General features: G+C 34.7%; 1 protein-coding gene across 1 annotated transcript in view; it reads right to left on the minus strand.

Annotated features, from left to right (window-relative positions):
- Positions 1–18,464, minus strand: part of Reep3 (receptor accessory protein 3) — an 88,997-nt gene that overhangs the window by 44,029 nt on the left and 26,504 nt on the right. The window lies entirely within an intron of this gene.

Here is an 18,464-nt window from a genome sequence, read left to right on the forward strand (position 1 = left end):
AAATGTAAGAAATCCATGAAAGTAAATTAAAAATTGTTCAATCCTACCAGTTATAAATAACCACATACTATATTTTATCATATGCAAATCCCACTCTATCTGTATATAGTACACCTAAAACATAAACATACATACACACACACAGTTTGTGGAGATGAAAACTTGATCATGATACTGGCTTCTGATTATGAAAGAGCTGTGAAACAACACTTGATAATATTAATTACCATATACATTAAAATACCTCTGTAAGTATTTGTAAAAGACCTCAAATCACTAATAGGACTGAATTTAGTGTCACTTATTCAGATCATTAATTCCTTGGTCTAAGAGATATACACAAACAGAATAAATGGATAGATGGATAGAAAAATGTTATGACATAGCTTACAACTGGCATTTTCCTGTAATATAGCATTTTTTTGTATTATTTTTTTTTGGGCGGGGGTGTAACTGGGGATTAAACTCAGGGGCACTTGAACACTGAGCCACATCCCAGCCCTATTTTGTATTTTATTTATAGATGGGGTCTCACTCAATTGCTTAGCACCTCGATTTTGCTGAGGCTGGCTTTGAATTTGCGATCCTCCTGCCTCATCCTCTCCAGCCACTAAGATTACAAGTATGCACCACGGGTGCCCAGTTCATCAGTATTATTCTTAATATCTGCATTGCCTTGTACTTTGAGATTCTCACAATCCTGAGTTTATAGGATTCTGGTTAATCCCTAAGATTTTGCTATTGAACATAATACTGTGAAAAGCATTTTTCTGATCATTGACATTTCATTCCTGGTTGTGATATTACTGCTTTAAAAAGTATACATATATTTTACCTACTACTGAAATATCTCCCAGGGAAGCTGTTCTGTTTTACATTCCTATGTTATAAATCAAACATTTTATTTTTTAAAAAAGAAGGGGCTGGGGATATAGCTCAGCTGGTAGAGTGCTTGCCTTACATGCACAAGGCCCTGGGTTCAATCCCCAGCACCAAGAATAAATAAATAAACAAACAAACAAATATTTTTTAAAAAGAAAAAACAAAACAAAACAAAAACAACCAAAGATTTGCCAGCTACATAAGAAAAACAAATTAAAACTGTACCCTCTCCCCCTGTACTGAGGATTGAACCCAGGGCCTTAACACATAGTAGGCAAGTGCTCTATCACTGAGCTACATTGCCAGCCCTTTTTCTTTGAGATTAAGACCTAGACTGGCCTTAATCTTGTGATCCTCCTACCTTAGCCTCCTAAGTAGGTGGGATTATAGGCATGTGCCACCATCACCACCATACCTGGCCCTTAGAACTGTTTTAATAAGCATTTCTGGATACTATTAAGTTTGAATTTCTTTCAAGTGTATACTAGACTGTTGTTGCAGAGTGATATCTTTTTGTCTATTTTTGGTTTATTCTGTTTTAGAACAAGTTTTACAGAAAAGTTGGGAAGATAGTACAGATAATTCCCGTATACCCCATACTCAGTTTTCCTTACTACTAACATCATACATTGGTATGGTATATTTGTCATAGTGACACAGGAACTACAATCCACACTTACATTAGATTTTCTTAGTTTTTACAGAGTAGCCTTTTTCTGAATTGTATGGCAGGAAGTATAGCACCTTACATTTAGATGCCTTAGCTGTAATTTTCACAAATTTTCCTTATTTCTGATCACTTTGACAGTTTTGAGGAATACTGATCAAGTATATATAGAATTCTTCTCTATTTGAATTTGGTTTTTGTTTGTCTCATGATCAGATGGAGGTATGGGTTTCTGGGAAGGCCACAAAAATCAAGTGTCATTTCTATCACTTTATGTCAAGGGTACAGTTATAACATAACTCATGACTGTTATTGTTAACCCTGACCACTTTGCTGAGGCAGTGTTTTGTCAGATTTTGCCACTGTAGAGATACTCTTTTTCTCCTACTTTCCATATTGTACCCTTTTGAAAGAAGTCACCATGTACAACCCATGTGTTAGTGGGAATTATACTCTACCTCACTGATGGCAGAGTGTCTACATAAGTTATTTGGAATTTTTCTGTACTAGACACTTGTCTATACTCTTTCAGTTATTTGTTTATTCAATATTTATTTATCAGTATGAACTCATTAATATTTATCTTACATGCTGAATTATAATCCAATACCACTTTATTTATTTATTCATTGTGGTGCTGGGGATTGAACCCAGGGCTTCCTGCACGTGAGGCAAACAATCTACCAGTGAGCCACATCCCTAGCCGAGTACCACTTCATTTTGTTGCTCAAAGCATTGGCTATTGGGAAAGCTTTCAGTTAGCTCCTGTGTCCATTTGACATTGTCTATTTTTGTGAGATTTTCTTGAATACTTCATTATTTTCTGGCACAACATGATGCTCTAGGTTCATTTTATATATTTCTTGTCCTATTCCTACAATCAATCATGTCCCCAAAGAGCCCCAGTACTTTTTATTAAGGATGGTATTTGAAACCAATATCTGGATGCTAGGTATGCTCACTGCTACTGGAGGGTTGTTGATTCTAGGTCCTTGTTTTGTCTATTTACATGTTAATTTTGTAGATGTTATTATCTTTCCATTTTGGTTGTGAATTTGCCAAAATGCTAGGGCTACCATTACAAAATATTACACTCCAGGGGACTTAAACAATGGAAATTTGTTTTTTCACAGTTCTGTAGGCTAGAAGCCCAAGATCAAGGTGCTGGTAGGTTTTGTGTCTTCTAAGGACTCTTTCTTTGGCTCGCAGTCTTCTAGCTCTGTCCTCACACAGTTGCCTCTTAAATCTGTGTGTTTTAATTTCTTATAAGGATACAATCATATTGGATTAAGACCTATTTCAAATATGCCATTTTAACTTAACCACATCTTTGAAGACCCAAATCAGACACTTTCTGAGGTACAGGGAGTTAAAACTTCCACACATGAATGAGGAACAGGGGTTATGACACCAACACATGAATTTCAGGAGGACACACATCAGCATATAACATATATAGTATATTTGTAACCCTTCATATTGAATAAATATTTGTATTTATTCATATGATAAAGTCTTTCTTACACTGAATAAATACTTAAATCTCTATTTTTAATTCATTTATAGGATTTACTTGAGGAAAGTGAGGGCAGTAAATTTCTGGTGACTTCCTTATCATTTGGTTTATGGCTTGTGTCACTAGGTCGGAGGAGGAATACTAAGTCCTCAGTTGTAGATTTTATCCTTAGCAACTAGAAGCCCATCACTAACAATTCTGCCTTACCTAACAAGACTACCCTGGAAATGCCACTTTGCCAGAAGCACCAACTCCCATTCTCTGTCAATAGGAATTTTAGCTGTGCCACAGAGCTCAGGACTTTTCAGTTAAACTTTATGCCTGGTCCCCCCCTCCCACACACAGCCCAGAAATGTTTCAGTTTAGGCTTTATAAGAAAATAACTACCTAAGGTCTACACAAGAACTCGGTTCCCAGGGCAACTCTGTGTTCATCCTCACGGTTAATGTTAGGTATAATCCCTAGGTATAATAAGTAAGCCATCAGAGTTCTATTTTACATTTTCAAGTTCATAGTTTCAATCCAGTTTGTGTTTCTCTTGAGAACATGGGAACAACTCAAGGTATTATCTTCCATATTCTCAAATAATCTAGTGCCACCAGATTTAAATGCAACATGAGCTGCTTCTTTCTATCATTCTTTTGTAAAGGTCTTTGTCTCCGGCTTCCCATGGCAGATAAATCCATCTAATCTGCAACTTAGTCTTGTTGGTTCTTCCTTGGTCAGAGTACATGCATCCATCCTTCCTGCTTTATTTTCAATCTTGTGGCCAATACTTATTTTCACTTGGGCTCATGCCATCTCATCTGACTCACTGGATACTTTCCAGCCCAGTCCTGTGTCCACTGTCAGATCAGTCTTTTTAATACACCTGCAGCCAAGCCTTGCCTGAAGACTTCAGTGGCTGGCTGCCTCACTTGCTTGCTGACCAGCCCATGTGGGGGCTCATCAAAACATAATTTGAAGAGCACTGCTGTATATACACCATCTGCTCCAACACGGTTCCTTCATTGCGCCTGCTGCATTTCTACTTCAGTCCTGTAGTATATGCTTTTTGCCTGGAATGGCTCCCTCCCTATCTTTTCCCCTCTCCTTTCTTTCTTTTCTTCTTTTAAATTCTTGCTTAATTAAATCAGATATTTTCCCTTAAGATCCAATTTTCCTGCAAAAACCATCTATATTACTTTTATTTATAATGTTAGAGGAATTTCTCAGGATTAGTTATTTTGCATTTAGTATATTCTATTTTAGATTGTTTGACTTTTTAAAGTATATAACTAACTTCCACTATAGATAATTTTCTTAAATATTCTAAGGATTTGGTGCTAGTTGATAATATGCAATTGGTGTTTGCCCTTATTTCTTAACCTCTGTATTGAATAAAATAATCTGAACAAACAGAATATTTCTAACACTTCTTTCCTGTAATAATAGAAAACAATAGTTATAGCATTTGGAACATGGCAAAGATTAAATGTCTTAATGAAAAGTAGGACAATTTTTCAGGACCATTCCTATTAGTATTATTTTCTAGAGTTTTTCTTTTTGGTTTATTTTCTTTAACAGTGGGGTCTATTGGAGATGTTTGCAGCCTGGGAGGTCGGGCATAAAGCCAAAGCATGAGCACATGGATAAAATAAAATAAAGTGAATTTTAGCAGGCCACCTACAAAATAAACTCAGGGTTTATAAAGGGAATGTTTGCTACAAATAAAAATCACCTATAAATTTGAATATTTTTTCAGTTACAGAGGAAGGAAGAAATAGTTACTCATTTCCTGTTCATCTTTTTTCCAATTTAGAGAGAGAACTTTGCCAAAATACTTAAGATACCCTTCACTCCCACTAAGGTGAAACTGCTTTTTGAAATGTATGAACACTGGCTATGTTAAAGAAAATCTATATTATTTTTAAATGGAAAAAAATGTAAAGGAAATGAAATAGTGGGAAATGGTCCTTACATTTTTCATATATGGAAAATATTTAAAATAGCTTTTTCTAGACAGATGTTCTATCACAATCTATCTTTTAACCAAAATTATTTTGGAGAATTATAGTATGTTAAAAGTCAAGTCTTAAAAATAACTAATAGGAGGGTTCTGAATACTACATGAAATTATGTCATCAAATCATAAAAGGTATCAGAATCCCTTTGATCCCCAGCACTGCAAAGAAAAAAAAAAGCTATCAATCATTTCATGAAACACTGATTAAAACTTCTTTCTCTAATTTAGACCCTAAAAACATCTTGCTATGAATGATTAGAAGATTCAGGAAAGTACATAACAATATAAAAATCACCAGTTTTTCTGACACTAAGTGAATCATCTTTTCCTTTTGTTAAAGGGCTTTCCCAATGTTTTCACAAGTCTAATACATTAGACTCCCAATTGCTTTAAAAAACCATAAAAATCATTAATAGTTTAATAATGAAACTAATGAAAACAGTTTACAAAGCACTAATACTAAAATTCTAACTTTTTAAAAATAAATCTATTATTTTTATTATCATTCCTTTTAAAAACTTACAATGAAAAAATAAAACATAGAAATAGTGTTAGTATAATGAATCACCATATACCTATCATCTAGTTTTAAGAATTATTAACAGTTAGCTACTCTTTTTCATTTTTTCTGTATCTTTAGAAAACATTATTAATGTTTTAGAAGCATAATTTGAACATAATTTAAAACATAATTAACACCTTAGGCCACAGAGAGACTTTTATCCTGGCCTTTCACTCAATGCTAAATTATAAGCATTTTCTTACACCTTTAAACATTCTTTAGTAACATAATTTAATACATGGGATAGAATTCCCTTATATGAATAAAAATCATTCAAATCACTTCCTACATGTCATATTTTAACCAGTGCTATGATGAACATTCCTTGATTAATCATAGCAGCAATTACTTATTAAAACTTTATAAGAGGTACAATGTTAGGCACTTTACATGCATTACTTCATTAATTCACACAATAACACCTGGAAATGGGTGTTATTTTGCTATTTTACAGATATAAAAACTGGATCTTAAAGAAGCTAGGAAACTAACCTAGGATCATACAATTTGCACGTTTGGTGGGTGGATTCAAAGCCAGGCATGTTTACTTGACTTACAATCTCTGTTTCTTTCTTTCTTTTTTCTTTTTTTTTTAAATAATTTTTTTTTAAAGAGAGAGAGAAAATGGAAAATGAACAATATGTTACTGAATGATCAATGGGTTACAGAAGACATAAAGGAGGAGACAAAAAAATTTTTAGAGACAAATGACAATACAGACACAACATACCGGAATCTATGGGACACAATGAAAGCAGTTTTAAGAGGGAAATTCATTTCTTGGAGTTCTTTCCTCAAAAAAAAGGAAAAACCAATAAATAAATGAACTCACACTACACCTCAAAAACCTAGAAAACGAAGAGCAAAACAACAGCAAATGTAGTAGAAGACAAGAAATAATTAAAATTAGAGCAGAAATCAATGAAATTGAAACAAAAAAAACATTGAAAAAATTGATAAAACTAAAAGTTGGTTCTTTGAAAAAATAAATAAGATTGACAGGCCCTTAACTATGCTAACGAAGAGGAGAGAGAACTCAAATTACTAACATACAGGATGAAAAAGGCAATATCACAACAGACACTACAGAAATACAGAAGATAATTAGAAAGTATTTTGAAACCCTATATTCTAATAAAATAGAAGATAGTGAAGATATTGATAAATTTCTTCAGTCATAAGATCTGCCCAGATTGAGTCAGGAAGACACACACAATTTAAACAGACCAATAACAAAGGAAGAAATAGAAGAAGCCATCAAAAAACTACCAACCAAAAAAAGCCCTGGACCGGATGGATATACAGCGGAGTTCTACAAAACTTTCAAAGAAGAATTAATACCAATATTTTTCAAGCTATTTCAAGAAATAGAAAAAGAAGGAGTTCTTCCAAATTCATTCTATGAGGCCAACATCACCCTGATCCCGAAACCAGACAAAGACACTTCAAAGAAAGAAAACTACAGACCAATATCTCTAATGAACTTGGATGCAAAAATTCTCAATAAAATCCTGGCGAATCGAATACAAAAGCATATCAAAAAAATTGTGCACCATGATCAAGTAGGATTCATCCCTGGGATGCAAGGCTGGTTCAATATACGGAAATCAATAAATGCTATTCACAGGGCTGGGGATGAGGCTCAAGCAGTAGCGTGCTCGCCTGGCATGTGTGCGGCCCGGGTTCGATCCTCAGCACCACATACAAACAAAGATGTTGTGTCCGCCCATAACTAAAAAATAAATATTAAAATTTTCTCTCTCTCTCCTTCAAAAAAAAAATGCTATTCACCACACCAATAGACTTAAAGACAAGAACCATATGGTCATCTCGATAGATGCAGAAAAAGCATTTGACAAACTACAGCATCCCTTTATGTTCAAAACACTAGAAAAACTAGGGATAACAGGAACTTACCTCAACATTGTAAAAGCTATATATGCTAAACCTCAGGCTAGCATCATCCTAAATGGAGAAAAACTGAAGGCATTCCCTCTAAAATCTGGAACAAGATAGGGATGCCCTCTATCACCACTTCTATTCAATTTAGTTCTTGAAATACTAGCCAGAGCAATTAGATAGACAAAAGAAATTAAAGGCATAAAAATAGGAAAAGAAGAACTTAAATTATCGCTACTTGCGGATGACATGATAATATATTTAACAGACCCAAAAGGGTCTACAAAGAAACTGCTAGAGTTAATAAATGAATTCAGCAAAGTGGCAGGATATAAAATCAACATGCATAAATCAAAGGCATTCCTGTATATCAGCAACAAAACTTCTGAAATGGAAATGAGGAAAACCACTCCATTCACAATATCCTCAAAGAAAATAAGATACTTGGGAATCAACCTAACAAAAGAAGTGAAAGATTTATACAATGAAAACTACAGAACCCTAAAGAGAGAGATAGAAGAAGATCTCAGAAGATGGAAAAATATACCCTGTTCATGGATAGGCAGAACTAACATCATCAAAATGGCAATATTACCCAAAGTTCTCTACAGGTTTAATGCGATGTCAATCAAAATCCCAATGGCATTTCTTGTAGAAATAGATAAAGCAATCATGAAATTCATATGGAAAAACAAAAGACCCAGAATAGCAAAAGCAATTCTAAGCAGGAAGTGTGAATCTGGAGGTATAGCGATACCAGAGTTCAAACTGTACTACAAAGCAATAGTAACAAAAACAGCGTGGTACTGGTACCAAAACAGGTAGGTGGACCAATGGTACAGAATAGAGGACACAGAAACCAATCCACAAAATTACAACTTTCTTATATTTGATAAAGGGGCTAAAAACATGCAACGGAGGAAGGATAGCATCTTCAACAAATAGTGCTGGGAAAATTGGAAATCCATATGCAACAAAATGAAACTGAATCCCTTTCTCTCGCCATGCACATAAGGTAACTCAAAATGGATCAAGGAGCTAGATATCAAATCAGAGACACTGTGTCTGATAGAAGAAAAAGTTGGCTACGATCTACATACTGTGGGATTGGGCTCCAAATTCCTTAATAGGACGCCCATAGCCCAAGAGTTAATAACAAGATGAACAAATGGGACTTACTCAAACTAAAAAGTTTTTTCTCAGCAAGAGAAACAATAAGAGAGGTAAATAGAGAGCCTACATCCTGGGAACAAATTTTTACCCCTCACACTTCAGATAGAGCCCTAATATCCAGAATATACAAAGAACTCAAAAAATTAAACAATAAGATAACAAATAACCCAATCAACAAATGGGCCAAGGACCTGAACAGACATTTCACAGAGGAGTACATACAATCAATCAACAAGTACATGAAAAAATGCTCACCATCTCTATTAGTCAGAGAAATGCAAATCAAAACCACCCTAAGATACCATCTCACTCCAGTAAGATTGGCAGCCATTATGAAGTCAAACAACAATAAGTGTTGGTGAGGATGTGGGGAAAAGGGTACACTTGTACACTGCTGGTGGGACTGCAAATTGGTGAGGCCAATTTGGAAAGCAGTATGGAGATTCCTGGGAAAGCTGGGAATGGATCCACGATTTGACCTAGCTATCGCCCTTCTCGGACTATTCCCTGAGGATCTTAAAAGAGCGTGCTATAGGGATACTGCCATATCAATGATCATAGCAGCACAATTCACAATAGCTAGACTGTGGAACCAACCTAGATGCCCTTCAATAGATGAATGGATAAAAAAAAAAGTGGCATCTATACACAGTGGAGTATTACGCAGCACTAAAAAATGACAAAATCAGAATTTGCAGGGAAATGGATGGCATTAGAGCAGATTATGCTAAGCGAAGCTAGCCAATCCTTAAAAAACAAATCAAATGCCAAATGTCTTCTTTGATATAAAGAGAGTAACTAAGAACAGAACAGGGAGGAAGAGCATGAGGAAAAGATTAACATTAAACAAAGACGAGTCGGGGGAGAGAAAGGGAGAGAGAAGGGAAAGCATATGGAAATGGTAGGAGACCCTCAATGTTACACAAAATTACATATAAGAGGTTGTGAGGGGAAAAGGGGAGGGAAACAAGGGAGAGAATTGAATAACAGCAGAGGAGGTAAAGAGGGAAGATGGGAGGGGAGGGAAGGGGGGATAGTAGAGGATAGGAAAGGTAGCAGAATACTACAGTCACTAAATGCCATTATGTAAAAATGTGAGTGTGTAACCGATGTGATTCTGCAATTTGTATTTGGGGTAAAAATGGGAGTTCAGAACCCAACTGAGTCAAATGTATGAAATATGATATATCATGAGCTTTGTAATGTTTCCAACAACCAATAAATAAAAAAAAAAAAGAATCACTTCATTCCTAGAGATTGTCACAGGGCTCCAAGAAACAGAATCTTGAATAGTGTCACAGTCCCCTAAATTGAAAGATGTTGTATTTTAATAAACTTCTGAACAGGGAGTCAGAAAAAAATACATGTAAATATGTGTATATGCTTGATCCCTATCTGAGAAAGCTTTGTAAAATAATAAAACCCAAATTATTAAAGTAAAAAAAATTTTTTTTAAAGAGAGAGAGAGAGAGAGAGAGAGAGAGAGAGAATTTTAAAATTTATTTTTTAGTTTTTGGCGGACATAACATCTTTGTTTGTATGTGGTGCTGAGGATCGAACCCGGGCCGCACGCATGCCAGGCGAGCACGCTACTGCTTGAGCCACATCCCCAGCCCTCTATTTATTTCTTAATGACGTTTTTCTAAAGTGAAATCACTGGGTTAAATGGACTGAAATTTTGATATATATCGTAAGATAGAAAAAAAAGATGAATGTTTATATATAATATATTATATATACATATGTGTATGTGTCCAAATTGCTAATTAGAAAGAAATAACAATGTATATTCTTATCAGGAATACATGAAAATACCCATTTTAAAGGACCATTTTCAAAAGTGGATTAAAAAAAACTGTTTATAGATGTAAAGCAGAAGAGATAGCAGCCATCAGGCATTCTTCTTCTTCTTCTTCTTTTTTTTTTTTAAAAAAAACAGAGGATTGTGTTTCTAAAGTAGTAAAATATGGTTTAGAACAATAATGCCATGTGTCAATCACTCCTAAAACAAAAAAAAAAAAGCTCAATAAATATTAGTAAATGATGTGAACATTTAATTTTGGAACTACTTACACCTAAAATTTTGACATTGTGAATTCTCTCTCTAGTGTATAAAAGAATGCAAATCATAGCTTGTTAAAATTAAATGCAACAAATATTTGACCAGTGTAATTCCATATCATGTACAATCAAAAGAATGGGAAGTTATACTCTATGTATGTATAAAATGTCAAAAGACACTCTAATGTAATGTATGTCTAAAAAGAAGAAATAAAAAATAAAAATTAAGTAAATGGAACAGTTTATTGCTGATAACAATCTAGATATTATGTTCATGTAGGAATTAATGGGTAAATTCTCCTTATTTCTCTGCTTTCAGAATCATGCCTCGCCCAAAAAAGATCAATTATGGTGCTGCATTAGATTAAAGGACTAAAACTAACTCAATTAGAGAATAACTAAAATGGGAGAGAAAATAAACAAATATAAATTATAGGATCAAAAAACATAATGATGGAGAGCTGGGGTTGTAGCTCAGAGGTAGAGTGCTCACCTAGCATGTGTGAGGCACTGGGTTGGATCCTCTGCATCACATAAAAATAAATAAAACAAAGCCTGCAACAATTAAAAACATTCTAAAAAATCATAATGGTGGAAGAAGGATGTCTTAGGTTAGGATGAGTTAGTCAGAATTAACACAGTCTCAAAAATTCACACAATATACAACATTCCAGGCTTTTATCACATAGTATAAACTCCATTTGTAATCCAGGTTATACTAGATAAGTATAATTTCATAAGGTATCCTGGAGTGGGGATGGACAATGGGCAGAAGTTCCTCTGCTATATTCCTTCCTGTGATAAAGATGGTAGCTACAAGTCATTATCTGCATTCAGTTCTGTTGACCCTGATCTCAGAGCCCTTGTCAATAAACACAGCAACATATCCTCACCAACAAAGAACAGAAACTCAGTAGATCTGCCATAATCTTTTGCTGTCTTTACTCTAAATTTTATTCCTCTAGGTGGTGTCATCCTAACTTTTGGAGCTTGATCTTCTTTGGGGGAAAAGTGATATTACATTCTAACTTTTTTTGAAGTATATTTTAAGAAACTACTATATAAAACCTATAAATACTAAGTGCTAAGTAAGGGTAGCATCTATTTATTAGTTATTGTCTTTCTATATGAAATTTCATGTATGAAATTTACTTTGGAATTCAGTACTACAGTACAATGCTTAGTTTGTTTCCTTCCTTCCTTCCTTTCTCCTTTTCTATCTTTTTTTGAGAAAATGATGCTCCTCTTTACATTGGATAAGAATTATATTATTCCTTTTTTTTTCTGTTGCTGCTATTTTTCATCGATTGCCAGCAAACACAGTCAAATCTCTAGTTCAACTGTAGCCTATAATTGGTAGATTTATATTTATACTTATCAGATTTTGCTTTTCTTTGCTTGCTATTTTCTTCTGGTCTCAATTCTCTTATTTTTATTTTCACATATACATTTGGTAAAAAGATTTTTCAAGTCACTTGAAAGAACCTGAGAGAACAAAAATAGGTAGGACTCAGTGCAATTAAGCATCAAATTCAGCTACAAGGTGTCAGGCAATCATGAAAAAATAATTCAGTTTGTATAGCTATATTTGGGAACTACCAGTGGTTCCCCAACCAAAAATCAGCTGGAAGCTGGGCGTAGTGGCACAAGCTTGTGGCTCGGGAGGCTGAGGCAAGAGGATCTTGAATTCAAAGCCAGCCTCAGCAACTTAGTGAAACCTTGTCTCTAAATAAAATACAAAAGAGAGCTGGGGATGTGGCTTAGTGGTTAAGTGGCCCTGGGTTCAATCCCTGGTACCAAAAAAAAAAAAAAAAAAAAAAAAAAAATTAACTGGAGAGCTTCTTTAAGACAGAATAAAGTAAAAAATGCAAAGTAAAAGTTCTTTCTCAATTTGAAACAATCTATTTACCTAAAGGTAAGCAGAGAAAATTTCTTGGATATCCTTACAGTAAAATAATTTATACATATAAAATATACTAACAATAAAGACAGTAAATACTAAAAAACATCATTTTCTGATTATTTTACTTGTAATTATTTGAGTACATTCTACTATGCTCTGGAAAGTATGAGCATTTTGTCAATCTGTATGGGGAAAAACACTAAGTGTACATCTCTTTTCAGTGAGGTCACACTGGCAGCTTAAATTAGGCCATTTAGTGAGATCACACTGGTATTTGAAATGGGCCATTGTAGGGGGCATTTTACATCATGGGAATTAGCTAATGATATAAATCAGTCCTCTCTCCCCCAGCTGGTAAGCATTACCAGCATGCCACTGCCTACATGTGTTTTAGCCAAGGAAAACTGGAACATCTTTCTTTCAGGACAGTGGAATACTACACTGGGTACTCAAAGAATCCAGTGAAATAAAAAAGGCGGCCCATTATGACAACTAAGTTTAAAAATGGCTGCATACCAAAATTAAGAAACAGAAAAAGGCAAAAATCTCCGTCCTTTACCAAAATTCACTCCAATTCTGTTTGAATATCACTTTTCTAGCATTAACACAGATTATAGTGAATTTTAAAAACAATCACAATCTTAATCGTCATAAGAAATTCTAGAAATAGTTTATTTTGTAACAGTAGTTTTCTAAGTTTTTTCAAAGTAATTCCCCCTCCCCCAAGAAAAAAATTTTCTTAGGAATCTCACAAATAAGAGATGAATAAAATTAACAGGTGCCTCAGGCAACTTAATTTCATTGATTATTGAGAAAGCATACCCAATAAATGTTTGAAAAAAGCATCCCCTGTGTTTTAATAGTTTCCAAAGCTGTCTGCATAAGAATCAACGGGGAATGAGAATCTTTATAAGTAAGCTCCAACAATTTGAATTTCTAAATTCTGCATTATCAACAAAACTATGGTGTGACAATATTATGTTTACTTTGGTTTTGGATGAAAACTGATTGTGATTAAGCAATATGCTTTCTGTATGATAAGCTGGCATCAGTCTAACTGGAATTAATTATTAATTAATTAATTAATTAATTTAGTGGTGCTGGAGATTGAACACCCAGGGCCTTGGGCATTTGAGGGAAGCATTCTACCAACTGAGCAATATCCCCAGCCCTGAACTTTTAAAAGTAATGTGAAAGTGACTTTAGGTTATCCCAACTTTTGCCAAATTCTATCCTTTACTTAGATATTAAAATGAATATAAGAGATCACTATAAAAGAAAGTAGAGTTACGTGAACTAAAACAACTTAGTGAATCCTGAACATAGTCAATTTGTGCTTACTTAACACCAAACAATTACCAGTGGTACAGTCTAGTGATAACAAACCTATGCATATTCCTCCTCTTATAAATTTCCCAAAGATCATTCTACCATTGTTTAAACAGCCAATTGGGTAGCAAAAGTTCATACATAATCACTGCCAAAATAATGTGTAACTTTTGCCTTATGCACATTTTATGAAAAACACTTTGTTGCTAAAAATTTCTACCAGTTGAGAATTAGTATTTAGTAAAACAATGGTTAAGTGGATATAACCTTAAAGAAAAATATGAAAATGATATACAGGAAGCAAAGGTCAAACCCCTTGGAAAAAAAAAAAACTTGCAAATCCTGAACTCTGGAACCAAATGTAGAAGTTTAAAACTGCAAAGGAGAAAAGAAAACAGTAAGCATTCCTTTGAAAGACCTTATACATGATTTTAATAATAGTCATCAAGAGCTATGAAGCTTGGAATTTTCATGTTGTTACAGCTAAACTTCTAATTTTATTCCAGAGCTTTTAATTTCTACTCCAAAAGAAAGCTAAAGATAAAACTAGAGGGGAAAAAAGCAAAACCACATTAAATCAGACTCTGACTTCCTCATCCCCTGGTTCTCTCTTCCCTAGCCACACCCCCATTTCTACCACAAAGGCCTACTGCGTGGTAAACCTCAACCAAATAAAAATTTTTTTTTTTTTTTTTTTAAAGAGTGAACTCGGTACAGAATAATACACTGTAGAACCAGGGGTTACAAACCCTTGAAGCATTCAACTAACTTAGTCTCCTGTGGGCAGAGTTCCACAGCAGGACACACATAGCTTAAAGAAGATGCTGGTCCCTGATCAACAGCATCCCACTTTGCTGCCATTTTCCCCTTCTGACAGTCATTATGAATAAAAAATTCATACATGGAATGGAAGTTACTACTCTATTTCTACAAATGATAGAAATAAGTCTTGGAGATATTAAGGATTTTAGGAACTATGTGCCCAACAAGTATTGAAGCCAAAACATAATAAACATAGAGCTTCTAATTTCAAGACCTTTGTTCTTTCTTCTCTACCAAAAAATAAAACCCAAATAAGAAAACTGTGCTTCATACTCACACTAGATCCTCAACATTAGTAGTTGAATGAAGTTAATAATCAGAAGTTATCTAAGTAATTTTAATCGTGATCCACTAAGATGCTAGTATCATATATAAAGAGATCTGAGACCCATTTTTTTTAACCGTGTACTAAGTCTACATGTAGGAATGTCCATATCTTCAATCAACATTCATCACATTCTCCAATTCCTATCAAACTGGTTAGGTAGCTGTACTTGAAGGGGTTAAGGATTACTCATAGCATCTGAGCAACTCCTGACTCCTGAGCAACTCTTAACTCAGAGGAACTGTTTGCTTTATTTAGCTCCTTAACCATAGGATTTGTAAAACCTAAACTTACTGTTAGCTCCTTCGACTTAAAGATAACTTGAGAGTTCAGTTGTAATCTAAGGTTTTAAAAAGTAGCTTCTGGTAAAGGAAAATCACACACAAGAAAATCCTGAAAAAGTTGAGAAAATTTCCTCTCCTAAAATACATTCCTCTATGCAAATAAAAAGATGAGTCAGGAAAACAGGGATTCTATCCTGTTTTGTGGAGTTCATTCAGTACTTCATGACCGGGAAGTGAACTTTCCTAAATTGAACTCAGGTCTAAAATTTATGCCAACTCTTCACATAAAACATTTATACCCAAAATGCTATCTAAGCTACTATTATCTAGTCACTTCAAAAATGAGCAATAGATGGGCTGGGAATGTAGCTCAGTTGGTAGAAGGCCCTGGGTTCAATCCCCAGCACTGACCCCCCCCCCAATAAAGAACAATAGAACTCTTTACAAGGCACTATCCAATCTGAAGTGAATTTAATATTTTGCTTCCAAAGAACTTTTAATTTTCCAGTAGACAAAAGCAGAAATCACAGATGGCTTACTACATGCAAGGAACTATTTCTTCTATCACACATATACACGAACTTGCTATTGATTTATTTTTTTCCCCCTCTTCTCTTTGTGATATGGGGAAATCAAACCTAGGGCTTCAAACTTGCTGGGCAAGTGCCCACCCTATGAGCTACATCCCCAGCCCTTCTTTTTAATTAAAATGAAATTTGTGATGATTTGGAAACCAAAAAGTTCTTTTTTTTCTTTTCTTTTTCTGTTTTTTTTTTTGAGAGAGAGAGAGAGAGAGAGAGAGAGAGAATTTTAATATTTATTATTATTATTTATTTTTTAGTTCTCGGCGGACACAACATCTTTGTTTGTATGTGGTGCTGAGGATGGAACCCGGGCCACACGCATGCCAGGCGAGTGTGTAACCGCTTGAGCCACATCCCCAGCCCAACTTTTCATATTTCTTAAACCACTTCCTTCATTTCTTTTATTCAAAGGATACTAACACCTCGAGTATCTCCAACTCAGTAATTTTTCCCATGCCACTCCCTACAGCTGAACAATCTCCTTCTTCATATTGAGAGCTCTGCCTCCTCTCATAGGCACACTGCATGTCTTTCATGAATGGGCTTGAAAGGTTTGGTAGCCTTATTTTGCAGGACAAAAAACAACAACGAAAATTATATTACCAAAACAATAAGCAGAATCTAACAAACGTTGTAAAAGCTTTTAAAAATATTCTCCACATTTTCTTGAGATGGTCCCTCAACAGAAGGAATGTCTAAGTGCTTTCTTACTACATGAAAATCAGAAGTGGAAATTTATTTCTATCATGGACAACTGAATAGAAAAAGAAACAAACATGCCATAAGAACTACACCACCAGCTAATTTAATTCTGACATCAGTGATTACAGCATAAAGCCAGCATGCTGGCTGGTTGGCACTACCAAGGCCTTTGTCTCTGAGGGAACACCGTTCATTATTTCATGAAAGGTGCTTCTGGATGACTCCACCATCACTCTTGAGAATAGTAGTCTCCATCAGTCACTACTTGGCTACCTTCCTCCCCCTGCCTAAAGAAACACAGAAAAATAATTACAGAGAGGGCAGTAGATCTATTAATTAAAAAGAAGTGCCAAAATTCTTCCTCATGAGGTCTTGCTCTATGGTAGGATGGTAGGGAGACTAAAGAGAATTGGCAATTAAATTCAGTGTTTCTTGATTAGATTCTGTATTAAAAACAATGAAAATACATAATGCAATATTGGGACAATGTGAGTATTCTGAATACTAACTGTCCCTCAGTGTTAATATTTATCAGTGTTCTTAGGTGATATCAATGTTCTACCTTAGTAAGAGAATGCCTTGTTTAGGAAATATAATAATTAAAATATCACACTGTCTGTTACTTCTTTAAAATAACATTTTATCTTTGGCATAATTTGAGATTTACAGAAAAATTGTATAGATAGTACACACAGGGAACTCCCTTATACCCCATACCTGGTTTTCCCTATTACTAAAATTTTACATTGGTAGCTGGGTTTGGTGGTGCAGACTTGTAAACCCAGCTATTTGGAAGGCTGAGGCAGGAGGACTACAAGTTCAAGGCCAGTCTGGGCAACACAGCAAGATCCTGTTTCAAAAATCTGAAAAGGGCTGGGGATGTTGCTCAGTGGTAAAGTGCTTACCTAGGATGTGTGAGGAGAACTTAGGTGCCACCCCCAATACTTCCCCTGCCACACAAAAAAACCCCACTGTGTTTTTGAATTGTTACACTTATCACAATTAATGAACCAAAAAATAATACATTACTATTAACTAAAGTCCGTACATTACATTTTGGTGGTTTTTAAAAAAAATTTTGTTATTGTTGTCAATGGGTCTTTATTTTTATTTATTTGTATGTGGTGCTGAGAATTGAACCCAGTGCCTCACACATGCTAGGCAAGCGCTCTACCATTGATTTTCTTATTTTTTTATATAGTTTGTTTCCGTTCTAGGATCCCATCTGGGAATCCATCCATTTACCACATTATATTTATTTAATCAACATGTCTCCCAGGCTCTTCAGCAAGTTTCTCTAACTCTCTTATTTTTGATAACTTTGACAGCTGTGAGGTGTGCTAGTTGAGCATTCCTTTTTTCCTTTGTGAACTTATTAAAACTTTAATATAATGTTAAAGGTCTTATGACTTAAGTCATTTTCACTATAATAACAGTAATAAACTCATCACAGGGGATCTGAGTTTGACCTCTGGATGCAGAATTTAAATGTTGATATATAAGATGTAATGTCAGGTAGAAGCTTAGGTTATTCATTTAAAAAATTAATTTATTTAAATTAGGTATATATGATAGTAGAATGCATTTTGATTCATTGTACACAATTTCAGCACAACTTTTCATTTCTTTGGTTGTACATGATATAGTGTTTCACCATACATGTACCTAGGGTGATGATGTCCATCTCATTCTTCCATCTTTCCTGCCCCCATGTACCCTCCCTCCCCTCCCTTCCCTTTGCCTAATCAAA

Source organism: Ictidomys tridecemlineatus, chromosome 1 (genome assembly GCF_052094955.1).
Source record: "Ictidomys tridecemlineatus isolate mIctTri1 chromosome 1, mIctTri1.hap1, whole genome shotgun sequence".
In the NCBI taxonomy this organism is placed as follows: Eukaryota; Metazoa; Chordata; class Mammalia; order Rodentia; family Sciuridae; genus Ictidomys; species Ictidomys tridecemlineatus.